Source organism: Spermophilus citellus (genome assembly GCF_964194105.1).
Source record: "Spermophilus citellus genome assembly, chromosome: 15".
In the NCBI taxonomy this organism is placed as follows: domain Eukaryota; kingdom Metazoa; phylum Chordata; class Mammalia; order Rodentia; family Sciuridae; genus Spermophilus; species Spermophilus citellus.
The window spans coordinates 41330060-41348160 of NC_138195.1; the positions used below are offsets into that span (position 1 = coordinate 41330060).

General features: G+C 34.5%; 1 protein-coding gene across 5 annotated transcripts in view; it reads right to left on the minus strand.

Moving 5' to 3' along the window:
* CTNNA3 (catenin alpha 3) overlaps nt 1–18101 on the minus strand; it is a 1724633-nt gene that overhangs the window by 912312 nt on the left and 794220 nt on the right. The gene's annotated exons all lie outside the window — the stretch shown is intronic.

The following is an 18101-nucleotide window of genomic DNA, read 5'->3' on the forward strand; positions in this document are numbered from 1 at the left end:
CAGGGTTTCAGAAGAAAATCAGAAACCAGACTAAACCAAACAAGTCTCATCTGTGAAATCTTTCCTGATTCCCTCAAGGCCAACTTAAGCACTTTATTCTTTATGCTCCAATTGCCCCTTGTATTTACCTCCATTGTAACTATTACCATAATGTATTATAACCATCTGCATATGTAGCAGCTTCTCTACAAGTGCCCTTCAGAAAAGCAGAAACCATGCTTTTTTTTCTTTCTCCAGTGCCTGGTATGTTTCCCAACACATTAATGGTCAATAAATTGTTGTTAAATGATGAAGGAACTACATTTTGTTCAGTGATATAGCCAAATGATAAACCACTGATGCTTCTAAGGACAGCATATGAATATACACTCATTTTAAAACATTTAAATGTTGCTGCATGGCTTATGGAAACAACTTCATTATTTGGTTGAAGCCCATTTTGTGTAGTACCATTTTAGATAAATTTTTATGGGTCTCCCATTCATAGAGTTATAATCTGGGCAAAATAATTCAAATAACTGATTTCTGATTCCAGTGAAACCAAAATTGCAGATCAACTCTCATCCATGGCAGACAGCAGCCACAGAAGGATAGGCAGTTTGCACTCCACACGTCTCTATGGGAAAACCACTCACTGGAGTAAATGTGAAGAGTTGTGTAATGCAATATACACAACTCACACAACAGTCAGATGAAAAAAAGCCTATTTTGCAGCCAAATGTTTATCCAAATTCTCTCTGCAATTCTACATATTTATGCCTTTGCTTTAGATTTATATCCTCGGAGCACTCCATTACAATGCCTATAAGAAAATGACACTGACACACATCTTATAACTTTCTACCTCATAGGACTGTGAATAGATAGATAGTCCAGTAAAAATGGTTGGTCAGCCAGTTGAAGTAGAGAAATACATGAACAAAGTTGAGCTTTCTTTTATGTAGGATATCTCAGAGTTTCTAACATGTTAATACACATAAGACATTATAAAAACATTGCATTACATAATGTTGTTCAAATTTATTTTGCCCCCAGTTTTAATAAACATTTTGCAAGTTTAGTGGAAAATAGACCACACTTTGGAGAACACTACCGTAGAGCACAAGCATTTTATCTCCATTTGCCTTCAACTTCCACCTACTGACCAGAGATATGAAGATGTGACCAATGAAGATTTTTAAGCAGCCAAATGGCCACTAGTAAGTGTACCTAAATTTGGGGAAAACCACTACACATGTTAACCAAATTTCTCATTACAAAATATTATCATTCCCAGAAGTTAAATTTCTGGAGCTCATCTTTCACAGATCCCCAAATCTCCTCTCATATCTATAAGCAGGTGTGCAAGATAGAAAAACAGACTCATTTTCAGTTCAGGATGAAGAATTTTATAGGTTCAGATATCTGATACTGTTAGCAAGGCTTCATGCCTATTGGACCTAAATTTTCCATATGGGTGCCAATAGGGATTAAAACAGTATTAAGATGTTTAAAATGCAAATAAATACCTAGAGACTTTTCTTCCCCAGAGTTTTCTTATGAGGGAATCCACAGAATCATGGAAGATTAGAATTGAAAGTAGTGTTACAGAGGTTATTTACCCATAGTTAAAGAGCTCATTAGTGGCAAAAATGGGGCTTAAATTCAGAGCGCTAATTCTTATTTTAGTGTTCTTTGTTCTACTCAAAACAACACTGCCTCTAGAAATCTATTCCAAACACCTTAACACCTCAAATCTATGCCTTCATCAGCCTTCATGTTCTCAAATTAAGAATAGTGAGAAAGAAGAGGAGAAAAGCATTTTGTTTTATCTCTTTTTAATGACAGTTTTAAAGACAGTTACTTGAAAATAAAGTAAAGGATTCCAAGACTTCATTCAAATAAGAACCCCCCCCCCCCCAATCCAACGTGGCAGCAGCATTAGCAGCCACAGCCGCAGCTGCTCTCACCTGGACTACCATGATAACCCTATAATCCATCTTGTGTCCTCTGAACCTGCAGAAAAAATGATCTTTATAAAAAGGAAAACTGACATTATTTTCCTTCTTTAAACCCTCCAATGACTCTCCTTTACTCTTTGGATTCATATCTCATAAGGCTTGTAACATTTTGTCCCTCCAATCCCATTTCTAGCTACTTCCTCTTATATGCCAGGCTTCAATCATTCTAAATTTCAAAAAATTTCTCAGCCAAAGTCTTCATTCAGCAAACTCTTAATCAACAGGTTTGAAATCTCTTCTGGGATGCTCCCTCTGGCCTTCATTACTAAGCAGCCTTCTCTACCACTCTGCACTACAGTTTACTTGAATCATTCCTTTCTAAGACTGTAAGAATCAGGAAGGGAGATACCTTACTATAGAATAAATCCCCAGCCTACCTAACATAGTGGTAATTTAATAAGGAGCTGTGAACAGGAAATAAAAGGAAAAGAGAAGGAGGGAAATGGAAGAAGCCAGAAGAGAGATGAAAGGGAAAAGAAAGAATGGGAGGAAGAGTAGGAAACAATCCACTCTCTTTCCAAACACAACATCTTCAATATGATTAATTGTCTTTTATCTGTTATGGTTGGGGAAGATATATTCTGATAAATTCATTAAATTAGTTAAGATACATTTCTAGGTTTAAAGAGTAGTGAGAAGAAGGCAAGCTGATAAAGAAATACAAGAAATGCAGTTGTATAGAAAACAGATCAAATCATATCAAGCAGATAACATAATGATATGCAATAAATTTGACAGGTGCTTTAAAACATTGAGCAATATACACTTATGCATATAGTATTTGTCCTGGAAAGTCTAACACATTCCAAAACAAAGCGGCACTGCAAACCACTGGGTCATCTACTGCTCCATTAAAGCTTATATCAAAGGCACAGTATTTCTGTAAGTTAGGAAGAAGTGATATTCATGTTTTGGGAGCAAAAGTGACTCCACAGTGTTGATAATAAATGGTTATTCCTGAAAAGAGAGGTCTGAGACCCTGTATATGTCTATAAGCAATAGACAGGACCTTAATTTTAAATGTCTCATGCTAGACATCTAAGAACACACACTGTAAAAGCACATACAGCTCAATTTATTTATCTTAGAAGGAAAGTGAGCCAGCTGGACCCTGCTGGGATTTGTACCTGAAAGTTACAGGAAAATTTGAAGTTCCAAAAAAAGTTCTTGAGATATACCAGTTTAGCAAAATAAGTTGAAAACTGCATTATTTTTGAGAGACCATTGGCTAAGCCCACAAAATTAAACTAAATGCTTTTATCACTGAGAAAATAAAAAGATATATATTTTGACTTACAATATACATATATTCTAATTTTAGATCTGCTATTTTTTTATAATTGAGAATTTTTTTCTTATAGATGTGGATATATCAATTCTCAAATAAGTAAATAACAGGAAAAAAATCAAAAAAAAGAGAGGGGGCAATTTTATGAACCAAGCTAAACTACAGATTCTTATACCTGGAATCAATCTCAAAAATAATTTAGTACAAACTTCTCATTTAAAGAGTTAGAAAAACTGAAGCCAAGAGACACTAAATAACCTTAGCAAAGTCACACTAGGAAACCTTGGCATAGTGAGGACTAGAACTCTAATTCCCTGTTCAATAGCTAAATTTCTGAACATCAGATCATTCTAGTAAGCAGCCATATTTTTCTATTCAGCATTTTCTTTTTCAAAGCAAATGCAGCACATTCTATTTGAGCATGAAGATATCTAAAACCCCCAGATGGTTTCATATCAACTTCCTCCAAGGCAGATCATCCCCTTCCTGAATTTGTGCAGTAGATTATTTTTACTCAAAATGAAGAACTTTATTTATATCCATGTTATATTTTATCTTAGTGCTTTCAAATCATTGTTCTTGCCTTTTGAGATGAATCTGAATTTTGGATCTGCCATTCATGATGTTTTATACTCCTCCTCCCAGGTATTAATCACTGATGAACCTGAAGAGCATGACTTCTATGTCTCCATTCAGATCACAGTAAAGAGAGTGAATTTGGAGGGCAGAACTGTTGCAGGAATCAAGACCTATTGCACGTGACCATTGTAGTTGACACTGAACCCACCTAAGAGTTTTTTGTGCAACCTCATTTTTCTAGCTTGTTTTTAGTTCTTATAATAAATATAATTTCTTTGACTACATGCAAATCCTTATATAACAAACATTTTGAAAATAAAATATTGCATTTCTAACATGTTTTATATGACAAATTGCTTTTATAGGCAGTATGTCATCTGAAACTAAGAAAAGGTAAACAAGTCAAGGCTTATTATTTCTGTTTTATAGATTAGGAAACTAAGTTTCAGAGAAGTTAATTGACTTACTCACCACCAGCTAGCTAGTGAGTATTGACAGTGTCCCCAGATATTTGTTCCAGAACTTTTTATGCTGTTTTCTTTGGATAACATATGTAATTTCAAATATATGACTGAGATGAATTTCAGTGCATTATACTACAAAATCTCAAGTGAACCATATATCTAGTTTTCTGAACACCATGAGAGCCCAACAGGTAGAGAAATATCTACTAGATTTCCATGTGCTTTCTTAAGTTGAATTCTATAGGATTTCACAAACCCTATTTGAAATACCATAAACATACACATACCAAATCTGCATTTTCTATTTTGAATAGTTGTTATACCTTGGGCTTTTCCCATAAGTAGGACTTTGTGGTTAATAAAAAGATTTCAATTGCCAGACCAAAAAGTTATTGGGAATACAACTTGCCAAAGACCAAAAATAGATTGTATTGTTCTCTTATTCTTTAAATGCATATGAACTCAAATCCTTAGCAAATCTCCCTAGTTCACAGGTAGAAAATGCTAACAAAAATTCTAGGGGCTACAGCCAACCCTCAATTGTTTCTGCCCCTTAAAGTCAAACTAAATGACAGCTTTTGTATCTAATATTGCATACTTGTAATATACTCCTATGCTATAGTTAGCTATTCTGTAGATAATTGGATATCATTTTAAGTGTCAACTCCCACAGAGCTATAAAGACTACACACATGTACACCCACATGTCTAAGGCCAGATATAATATCTTAAGAGTCTACTATGTCCTGACCATGCTGAATATACTAAGGGACACTAATAATAATGCCTCACACATATATAGGATTTTAGACTTTACAAAACACTTTCATGGATATCATTGTAAACTTCAGACTAGCTAAATGAAGTAAACAGTACAAATGCCATTATTTCCAGATGAGATAATTTCCAAATGGGAAAGAGATGCAGCACATTCAAGTGACCTGTCTTAGGTCACATAACTATTGAGGAGCCAAGATATGTCTTAAACTAATCCTTTTTACTCAAACTTAGTGAAGAACATTACAACTTATTTGAAGATGTGTCCTTACAAAAGGACTCCAGTAACATGAACCACCTATATTCAAATGCTGCAATCTAAGAACTCCGGAGAAAAGAAAAGCACATCCCAATTGAGTTCAACAGTATGGCAGACAAAGCCTCCTCCAACCATCAGAAAAATCTTTTAAATCTTTCACCCCCATACCACAGTTAAAACAAGGAAATATTTCAAGTGAACTTCTCATGCATTGAAAAGAATTCTTATTCTGTTGTGAAGAGTAAAAAAAAAAAAAAAAAAAAAAAAAAAGGAACCACAGGTGCATTAAGTTCTACTCAAAGGAAATAAATACATTCTGTTCAAAGAAGGAGGAAAACACATTGTTCAACTTGTTGAGTGATCTGGATGGCAGCAAAATGTGTGAATCATGAGGCCACAAACACTGCAATGAGGAAGCCACTGAGTTTTATCTGACATAACAGCAAATTGCCAAGGCTATAAAAACCTAGTATGAGAATAAAAAAAAATGACAAAGTGCATTATGACTCTGAACAATATCTTGACAGAAAATGGAGGGCTCAGCAGGCTCCTGCACATTAAAAATCATGCCCCACATGATGTGGGCTGTACTCTCTGTGAGGAGAAATCACAGTCAAGCTAAATGTAGAACAGAAGAGAACAAAGAGCTAAGAAGCAGAAACTCACAATAGCAGATAATTCAAAGATGTTCTAGAGCAGTGGTTTCCCAAGAGTGCAGTCCCTGGACCAGATGCATCAATATCACCTGGTAACTTGTTTTAGAAATGCAAATTATCAGGCCATATCAGGACTATGGAATCAGATATTCCAGGACTGAGGCCCTAAAATCTCTGTTTGAAGAATCTTTCCAGAGAATTCAGATGCTTAGCCCAGTTAAGAATATTATCATCCAGTTACCTACCATTATCCTGATGTCATTCGACTTCTGGCAGTGCTTTCAGAACTCAAGCATTGGATGGTGAGTGGTGTGTTCCATCTGCTGTAAACCCTGTAAATAATACCGTTTTGACAAATCCCTACCTCCAGCCAGGTAGGTGCTAAAAATAGTAATTCTGTTTAGCATGTACCCTCTGAAAGCTTGATAAGAGCAATGGGACAGGTATGAGATAATTAATCATTCAATTATAGGCATCATGCAGTTAATTAAACATAGTTAATTTGTCCTCAATCATTTAGCCCTTAGAGCATTGATTATTATATTTTAGCATATATTAGATTTATCTAGGAGGAAGGGCTTACTAAAAGGGATTCCTGAGCCCTACCCCTTGAGGGTGAAGATGTAGACAAAGGGTAGGGCCAGAAAATTTGCATTTCTAACAAGCTCCCAGGTGATGCTCATAATTCTGATCTAAGAACCACATGTTGAAAACTCTTGTTCTAAACAACCTTTTTTTTCTTTTTTTTTTTTTTAATTCATGTTTCAGTTACACTGGGCCATGATGTGCTGGCAAAGGTTTAATTAATGCCTCTCGAGGAGAATAAAAGGCAAAGATATGTAGCATTTGCCAATTTTGTCGTGTAAATATTCTAATCATGATCTATATCAAACTACCAACATGATATCACTGAGGTCAGGTCCAGGGAAGGTGTGTACAGTCCACGTTTGGTCACCAGCTCCAGTGCAACTGTAGCTACTTCACATTTCTCTGGCCTAGATAATGAGCAAATTAAATTCTGTAGTTTCCCAAAGTCGAAATTCCTGAGGCAAACAGATGTTCCATGTTACTGCTGCTTCCTTCTTTGGTGAGTCACTGACTCTCTGGCAGGGAGACTCATGTAAAGATCCATTTCTCACAATAAAACTTACACTATGTTTCCCCAAATGGAGACCCATCATCCTGAGTGTTCAACACTCAGGACTTGATTTGGGAATGGCCTTTGCAGCAGAGTGTCCACAAGAAAATGGAAAGAGAATAAAAGTAAATGGCAAAATATAAAAGCTGTATTACTGGGCAAGTTGGGCAATGAGGCTTCTAAAGTAAAATATAGGTGATTCAATCTAAGGAAGAGTTCAAACATCAAATGTGGTCAAGCCACTAAGCAGCACATAGCCAATAACTCAGTTCCAGTTCCTTTTTAAATATAGAATAAGTGCTCCTGGAGTGAAACACTCAAACTTTAAATAACATCCAATTAGAAAAGATTAAAGGGAAAGAGCCATACTCCTCTTTCCTTTCTCTTTGAACCTCTGCTAAACTACATATATTTTGGAAAAAATTCTTTGTTGCCTCCATGAAATCATAGCATCCTCCTCCTTCCCCAGGCATCCTTAAAAAAAAATGCAAACAACATTCACAGATCTGTCCAATCCTACATTCTGGTAAGTAATCCTGACTCATACACCGAATAACCATCGTATGAACAATCAAATTTTTAATTTTTTTTTAGTTATACATGGGCATAATATCTTTATTTTGTTTATTTTTATTTTTATGTGGTGCTGAGGATCGAACCCAGGGTCTCACACGTGAGAGGCAAATGCTCTACCACTGAGCCACAACTCCAATCCCATGAACAATCAAATTTTGACTGCAAAGGTAAATTTTCTGCAGGTCCTATTTGACTTATAACGGTACAAAATATTCCCTATCAGCATGCAGTGAAAGTGTGACTCAAGACAAGAGTTGCCTCTAAAAGATTCCCTTTTTTCAACTCTACTTATCAAGAGACTTGCATTGATTCCCAGCCAAATTTACTGTTGAATAGGCAACATCTGAGAGTTTTACCAATAAGAATAAAGATCACAAGTCTTTTAGCTAAGGGCAATGTGACATACGATTAGAATTACAATTTTCACTATAAACTAATGAAAGCAGTTACTCTTGACCCACATTTTCATCTACTACTAGGGGACAAAGATAGCCAGTCCACGTATCACTTGCTCACCCCATATTTCCCAAGCTTTCAGCCACCTCTTTCACCAAGTTGCCATTAGCAAGCAGTGACCCTCTGCTGAAGAGCTGAACCAACACAGAGTTCACTTGGAGTCATTCAGTACAGCTCTGTAATTCCACACTTGAAAAGACTCTCTTGTTGTTGGACTACAGCCAGAACAAAATTAAAGCATTTCCAATCCAATTTTGCCAACTGCAAGAACTCATTCACTTAAAGCTTGATGACAATGAGTTGATTCAATTGCCATTCAAGAAGAAGCAGTTTTTTAAAATGTTTCCTGTTAGCAGCCCACACTATGCTTCCATTCTCTCTGCCTCCCCCTTTCCCCAAAGATTTAGAAAAACAAAACCAAAAAACTAAACCCCAAGAGCTTAGTCTTTTGGTGGTCCCATTGAGGACAGTCACTAGATTGCAATACATACCATTACACATCAAGTACATATCATTGCAATTCTGAAAACTTACATGATCAAGGTCTATAAATATCCCTAACTCCCTGCTTCCACTTGTCCAAGATTCAGTTTCCAGATTCTTCTTTACAGTTTTTACACTCACACCGAGTCTGTCCTTTCTCTCATTTCAAATCCCAGTGACAATGCAGGTTTAAGTTTGAGGCAGTTTTTGCATTAATCCCCTCCACCATCATTCATTGCATCAGTGAAGGCAATAATGCATTTTTTAAAAAAAAACAACTATTGAGGAAATAAGATTTATTAAAATTTAGAGATTTAGGATAAAAATTGAAAGTTGCAATTCTTTCGTGATGCACGACTTAACAAGAACAAAAAGTAAGTCAAGAACCATGGATCAACAGAGGCAGTGAAGTCATTAATCACACAGCACTCAGCACAGTGAATAGGATAGTGATCCATTTGTCCTACAGTTCAAAACACACTGACTTGATGTTAGATGATGCATGTACAAGCCAGTTTGCTTTACTGTTTAGAACCTACAACTTAGTAATAAAGGATATCTATCGTTAGTAGTACTGTTATTATAATTATATTTCTTTGTCTCTAGAAGCTAATTCTATATTAAAACTACCAATTCTTGGTGGCAAATAGGTTTCATTGGCCAAAACAATCTTCTCAAAGATAAATAGTGGATGCCTAAAGAGCTTTGTTGGGACAGATGTTGAAACCATGCCTTCATTCAGAAGGAGAAAATGTCTTTAATTGATAAAGATAGAGATAACTAATGCAGGCATGGGTAGCAAATTTGTTCCATATTTGCCTACCTTCCCCCTGTACCAAGTTGTAAAGTTTTCCACGAAAGGAAATGTGAATGTGCACGTGCGTGAGCACATGTAGGCAGGCATGTTTTACACTGCTGTAGTATCAATTCTTGGTGCACAGAGCCAACTTGGTGAAGTTTTGTTCAGTTGAAGGCCTTGGTATAGAATCACCAAAACAAAACTGAATAAACACTAGACAAAATGTAGGCTCATGTTCTGGAACCAGATGGTGAAAGCATCTGTAACCTCAGATAAATCACTGAACTACCTCTATCCCTAGCTAGCACTTATAAGAAGTTGGAGAGGATGATCTCTAAGTCCATGTGCTGTTCTCAGCCTATCATGATTTCATTGTCTCCGTTTTCTTTATTTGGAGAAGACATTTGTGATTTATGTTATCAACATATGTCAATACACTCATACTATAAAAATAAATAGGATCAAGAGTAAGCTCTGAAAGTCTGAAAGAGCAGAGAAGTTTAATGTTTAAGCCTGAGTCTTTCAAATTGATTTTCTTCATTCTGTGACAATTATCACGGACTACTACTGATCACTTTCTTGATGATGTTCAAGCTATGAGTTTATACTGGTAATTAGCAAAAGAGGGAAGGGGAAACTATCAGAAATGTGACTGGAAAAATAGATAATATCTAAAAGATAAAAAAAGAAAGGAAGTAAAAATTTCTAGTTCTCAGTTAACATATGACATGAATGTAAGTATTTTACAGAGAAGTTATAAAAGTATTCAGAATTACTAACCATACAAAGCTAGTGAAATGCAATCTAATAAATGCCTTATCAAAGCAAAAAGACACAAAAACTCATAATAATAAAATTTTTCATCCATTCTGACTATCTAGGCTAGAATCCAAAATAATACTTAATGTCCCATAAAAAGTATACATAGACAACTGTTCCATGATATTCATACAGCAAGAAGTGTGAAATGTAAAATCACTTAGGATGACTCTTCAGATGTCAATCTTTTAATTTCCTCAAAAGTCTTAGAAAAGAACATTCATGAAAGCACTAAGTGAAAAAGCAAAATGAAGGAACATATGGACAGAGAAATAATAAATTATAACAGGCACAAAATCATGTTTTCTTATCTTAATATTTTGTGTACTTTATTCCTCAGTGATGAGTTCCTGGTCTTCTAAAGATACTAGCCCTAACCATGAATCTAGAGCTTCCCATTCCTAGTTATTTATATAATTTATTTTTGGGGAGGTCTTTTTAAAAGTTTTAAAAATTCTAATTTATTATATATGACAACAGAATGCATTACAATTCATATTACATGTATGTGCACAGTATCTGATTTTTGGTGGTAGCTCCTTACCTATTAATTAATCTAATAACAAAACCCCCATCAACTCATGTGAATGTGAAAATTTTTTATATTGCTTCAAAAGCTAATTCCAAATAGGCACACGATAGCCATTCAGAAAGGCAAAGCTAAAGAAAGAATTGCTTAAACACTATTCGGACAGTAATACTAATGGAAAAAGAATTATCCCAGATCAGACTGGACTGACTGGATTAGATGGAATATTTTTCAATGGATATTTCCTTCACTATTATGGATGATATTATCAGGCTAATTCTGGTTTAACATTAAGAACTTCAGTGTGTGTGTGTGTGTGTGTGTGTGTGTGTGTGTGAGAGAGAGAGAGAGAGAGAGAGAGAAAGAGAGAGAGAGAGAGAGAGAGAGAGAGAGATATTCTTGGGTTAAGAGCTCTTTCTCAGAACCACCTTGACACTATTTGCAAACTTCTATTAAACTGCATGTAATCCCTGGAACTTTGTTGAAACAGAGAAACAAAACATCTAGTCAATGTTGAATGAGTGAATAAAGTCTTGAATGTACTGTTTCAAATCTGTTGCAGAATAGCAGTACCCTACTTTCATTCAATGCATGAATTAGAAATTCTAATGTATTTGCTTTCAATGTAGAATCGCCTAAGGTCCCTATATCAAAATAATAAAAACTATTATTTTTCTTTAAGTTTAAAATACATTTTCATTTTTATACATATTCTTTCTCCCTCATCTATGAAATGAGATAGAATAACTGATGTGAAAGGAAGGTTTCTTTCTAGTTCTATAATTCTGCAATAATATACAGTTTCCTGGTCTATCATACCTATTTAGAAAACCACATTATTTTGAAATATACTAATTTGAAATGGGGCACAATGTTGACTGAGATAATAAAATCTACCTGATTGCTTTTTATTTCTTTGTTTCCTCTCTTAAAAAGGAGAGAAACATGGCTAGATAAATTAGCCAAAAAATGAAAAGGGTTGAGGGCACCTCTATTCTCCTAAGAATACAAACTGGTCTTTAAGTATTTTAGAAGTATCTATTTCCTTACAAACAGTGTAATTGCATTACCTATAGGGTTGACACTATTCAGATGAGTATTTTGATGAGTTAATTAGAGATCATCCTTATCTATTAATTAAAACTCCATAAGGCACTGTCTGAGTAATTATAATAGTTGAAGTTATTATTTGTTCTTAAAGGGATTAAAACAAGTCTACATCAATTTAATTAGCTTTCTTTCCAACTCATTCAAATTAGTAATGTTTGACTACGTTTATGTTAACTTATATTAGGAAAGTAGCTGCACTGAATAAATTACAAAAATTTTGATAGATTATTCATTAAATCCAAATGTCACGATTACAATAAAAGCCACATTAGGTAGGCCACCCGTATTTCCAAGAGAGTTGTGATGGCTCAGTAAATCAGAGCATTTGTCACAATTTAGGTCATAATATACACATCCATTTATAGATGTATTTTGTTGAGTTGAAACATTCTCTATGTAACAGTAAGTAAAGAATTTCAAGCCAACAATCATGCTGAGGGTTAACATGTGGTTATGTCTATAATAAATAGTATAATGTATGGGGAATGCATAGAGAATTAAACTTTAAATTTACAATTAAGCATTTATATAAGCAAATATAAAGCATGATAATTGAACCGCCCTCAAGAGATATATTAAAACATTTTCTATGAGGTTGAAAGGTAGGAAACACTATATCTCTTTGCCAGAAGAGAGAAAAGGAAACCAACTTTTAATTGCTATGTGACAAGCTATTCTCCAGAGTATCCTATGTACTACTTTCTTAACCACATATCAATCCTTCAAATAACACATTATTGTTGGAATTAGGAATAGATTAAGCTATAATACAGTGGGGAAAGTGACAAGAAAAAAGGAGGAATGATTTGGTAATGATAGGTGGCAAGTATAAGGAATAAGTGTAAGAAATTATGAAGGAACCAATCTAAAATTTTTACTGGTAAGAGACTATATTGACCAATGGAAGAAAACAGAATCACATAGTACATAAAAGCAAACAACCCAGGTGGAAGCAAATTCATATGGCTATGTAACTGCAAAGCAAATTAATCCATGTGGCTATGTAACTGCAAAATAAGTCCAGGGGTTCTTAATTAGTTTTGCTGATTAAGGGCTGCAAGTGAGCATGATGATATATGAATATATAAAGTGTTGTGTGATTGATAAGAGTTAAAAAGCCATAGTTAGTAGAACTGGCAGCTGGAAGGGAAGATTGTTGTGTTTTTATTATAAGTAGAATTTTTATGATATAGCTAAAAATATCAGAGATTTGTGCAATAGCTATTTCAGACTGACTCTTTGGAAGTCCAGTGTGGAAAAGAGATGAACCCTCTATGTGAAAGATGAAAACGTAGATTGAAGAGACCCAAACATGGATATCTGAAAGCTATCTGCCTTAAGAAATTTTGATATGGCTGATCCAAAATAGGAAGGACAAATTGTGTTTCATTCTTAAAGGCAGCAGTGGTTAATACTATAGCCAAAACAACACCTAATGAAAAAGAGGACAGTTAAATCTGAAGCCAAAACTCCTTTAGTGGCCAGATGTTTCTGCATCTGGCAAAACAGAATAAAAGGAGTTTCCTTTAAGGGAATTGTTCCCCAGAGATAGAGGTCAGAAAACCAATATCCTGTGTAGCCAAAAAGATATGGATACAGTCTGGCAGAGAAATAGAAAGCAAAGAATATGCTAGCTCATGGAGGGATTGAAAGGGCAAAAACTGACATTCTTACTACATAAGTGAGAAAACAAATCTCAGAGGGTTAAAGATCTCGAGATCACATGTGATTAGTAAGTAGTTCTTTTGATTCAAATTTAGATCTGTTTCACTCTAAAACCTGTTGTCTTTTCATTAACTGCCTCCTCCTTTGTGAAGCAAAGTTTGACATGAGCCACTGGAGAGCATTTTCATGGATGTAAATATGTCAAGGAATAAGAATCAGGAGCAAAAGATGAGACAGAAAATGTGAGACATTTCTGATAAATATATTTCTGTTTGTCAGGTGTGCACTATACTTCATGTGAATCGTCACTCAAATAGAGGATGAGATTTAGCCATGAAATAGATTTCTTTGCTAGGAAAAGCAGATTTCTGAAGATGTAGGGAAAGGAAGTGATCACAAAGGTACAGAGAGAGATGCATGACAGAGACAACAGAAGAACTTCAAAGTGGGAATAGCATCTTGATTAGGCAGTATCACAGAAACCAAAGCAGAAGAGAATTTGAGTGTGTTTTAAATGCCTAACTTCATAGTCAGGAAATTACTTACTAATAGAGAAGGATATGACCCTTTTACTTCCCATTGTTCTTTTCAACCATCCAAGTCTCCAGGCAATTTGCTTCATTCCCTTCTCATTACATGGATCACTTCTAGAACGTTGATTTGGTGGGAAAGGGAATACATTATTTATCAGCATTGTAATTTTGAAATAGAAGCTAAAATATTTATTCTTACTAATGAAGGGTGAAAGGTAAAAGAACAGCTTTTTTTGTTTATTTGATAAATAACTGGCAGCAAACAAGACATTTATGTTGAAGAAAAATAATATCTCAGTTATAACTAGAGATCTCTGGATCCATGCCCCTTGTTAGAAAACAACAAGCTTGTATAGCTGGCTAGTAATATTTCCACTTGAAATTGGTTTGGATTAGACAAATTATTCTAATTAGATTAAATATCCTCTAAATAAAAATTCACTGTGTATCCTTGAATTTCACCACTTAAAAGAATTAAGGCTCTTAAGTTTATTCTCAATCACTACCCTTATTATTTCTGAGTAGTTCATGTTTTTTCCAAATAATATTCATTAGGAAACTCAATTATAGGGTATGGTTCTTTTCCCTGTTCATTCTTAGTCTATACCTAAGTAAAAGTACTATATCCTTTTCTTGCAGCAGTTTAACACCATTTATTTGGTAACAGACTAGCCTATTGATTTGTGAAGGCTTGTAAAATTAATGACTGGGAAATCCACTTGCTTCATGGTATTCAATGAATTCACCAGAGTTCCTTGGACCTTGTTTACAAATTATTGTCTTTATGTCACTTGCTTTTGCATACATGCAAAATTTATTGTTTAAGTCATGAAAATTTAGTTCATATAAAGGGTTCCTTTTAAAATTTTTCTGTGATTGGTTAGTCCTTTGTGTAATCTTCAGAAAGATTTATACTGAGTAGTCAGTAGCCTAAGAAGTATGAAGAAATTGTTTCATGAATCAAGCCATGTATGTCAGTGAGAACATTTTCATGCTGTTCCTGTTCATTACAGTACAGAGTTCATGATTTACAATGCAATTCTTCCTTCTCTCTGGTAGCAGAAAGGGGATTAAATTGATATTCTTTCACAAACACTTCTTTGCAATATTTGTTTAAGGATAACTCCCTACTATGTTTCTAACTTCTTGAACAGGCAAGATTCTCCTTAACAACTGCTACATTTGTCTCATAATTGCTATAGTTTGAATATGGTCTAAATGTGTCCCCCAAGGTTTCACTAAGAGAGTGGAAAATTAATCCATTAAGAATGTTTAGAGGTGAGGTCTTTGAGATGTAATTAGGATTAAAGTCATTAAGGTGGAGCTCCCATATTGAATCCTGGTGGCTTTATACAAAGAGAGTGTGAGATGAAAAGACACATGGCAAGAGGCCATGTAATGCCGTCTACCACTTCAGGACTCCGCCAACAATAAGAACATCACCGAATGAGGTAACTTAACCTCACATCTCCAGAACCATGAGCCAAGAAAATTCTCTTTTAAAAGCTATTTTCTTTTATAACAGTCTGTAATAACACAAAATAAACTAATACAATAATAAACCTTGTTTCAAATACTAAATATGTGTTGGGTACTGGTAAAGACTAGACTGAGAGTAGGAAAAAATTAACATATTATGTGGAACCAAGAATTATGCAAGTCTAAATATCATAAATAATTTGCAATTAAAGAGGATAAATTGCTGTGCACATATAGTTCCCTGTGTAATTCATAAGAAAAGAGGATCCATATCAAAAACACAGAATTTTCCCTTTAGGAAATATGCTGTAAACTGGGCTTTGGTAAATGGGTAATGTTGCCTTGGTATGGAGAATTAAGAGAGAGCACTCTAAGCAATAAGAAAAAAAAGAAATAACAAAAATGGGGACCATATAGCTTCATCAGACATTTCTCCAAAGAATACATAAACATCCACCTCCCAGATAAATAAAAGGATGCTCAATATCATTAATCGTTAGGATGCAAATGAAAACCACAATGTGATATCATTTTATACCTGTTAGAATGGCTAATATCAGGAAGACAAAAGACAAAAATTGTTGGTGAGGATATGAAGAAAAGGGAATTTTTTCTGTACTCAGTGGAAATGTAAACCAATATGAATAACTTAAAACTTAAACATAGAATGACCATGTGATCAGGCAATCCTACTTCCAGGCACATATCCAAAGGAAATGAAATCATTATGTCAAAGAGAGATTTACATTCCTATGTTCATCGCAGTACTATTCATGAGAGCCAAGATGTGAAATTAATGTGTCTGTTGACACTTGAACAGTAAATAAATTTTTAAAATTTGATATGTATGTATACACACAGTAAAATACTTTTCAGCTTTTTTAAAAAGTAGGAAATCTTGCTATTTCCAACAACACAAACAGAGAATACTGAACTAAGTGAAATAAGTCAGGCACAAAAAAGAAATACTGCATGAGTTTACCTGTATGTGGAATCAAAAAAAAATGTCAATCTAATAAAAGCAGAAAGTGTAAGGTTGGTTGCCAGGAGCTGATGATGGGGTGAGTGGGGAGAATTGGGAGTTGTTAATCAAAAGGCATAAAGTATCAATTAAGCAAAATGGGTAAGTTCTGAAGATCTACATCATGTGACTGTAGTTACTAATAGTTAATAATAGCATACACTTGAAAATGGCAAAGAGAATGGATCTTACATGTTCTCAAGACATTAAAATGATAACTACGTGAGATAATAGACTTGACTCTGATAATCATTTCACAATGTATACATATATCAAAGCATCAGGTTATATACCATAAATCTTTATAATATTTATTTCTCAATTATATACCAGTAAAGCTAGAAAAAGAGAAGAAATACATTTATTTTCCAAGTGTTAATTTTATGACATTTTTACTAAGAGATTTCTTTATGTATTCTAGAATTTTACTTTTCAGGCTCCTCCACTCCACCCCTCAGTAGACCTTCAGACCCAAGCCAGGTTACCTAATAGTCCTTTGTAGTCTCTGATTTGAAGTGACATTAGGAATATTACAAATCTGATTATAGAATCAGGGAATGACTTGGTTGTAATCTGGTCTTGAATCCTCATTGATATGCTTTCTTTTGTCAGGCCAGTACCTTCTAATAAGCAGAATTTCCTGCTCAAATTTCAAAATTAGAAGTTCATTCATGAGTAACAGAATCTCATAGCAGCTTTTTCCTTCAAATAGTGAGATTGAATCTAGTGGACCATCTTGCATGGAATATTTTAGTTCCCTACAACCACAAGGGAGCCAGGTTCCAGGCTGGTTTCAGAAGCGTCATTGACTTCAGCCTTGCCCAACATTTTATGTTTGTTTTCTGTTTCTGGTCCATGGAGATGTTATTTTATTTTTGAAAGCAGCAATGAGTTTTTCTGTTTTATAACTTATATTTTCTGTATTGAAAACAGAGTGTTCTTGTCAAAGTATGAATGTACCTTGCCACATTACCTAGAAGTCTTTTCAGAACTGTAGCTATCATTTTGAGTGACATGAAGCTAGAAATAAAATTTTACAGGAAATATAGTGACCAGCCACATTTTGAATATAAACATTGAATATCTTAATTTATGTCAGTCAAACAAATACTCAATGATCTTCTACTATGGTAGAAGTGATATAAAGAATAAAAGCAGAGACTTTGTAGACAAACTGCTGCATTTGAATGCTAGCTTTGAAGGTTTGATCTTTAGTGAATTATTTTAACTCCAAGTACTTCAATTTCTACATTACTGAAATAATACCTGCCTCAGAAGTTTGTTGTGAAGAATATATCAGGATGTGTGAAATGCTTATTATAATGCCTAGTCTCATAAAATATATTTAAATGAGTTTTCTTGCTTTGTTACCATAGTTTAAAATGACAGCAGATTTTATAGGGGATAAAAAAGTAGTTCTGCACATATGTCCTGCATGCATGAGTTTCATTTTGATATGGTAAGAAAAAT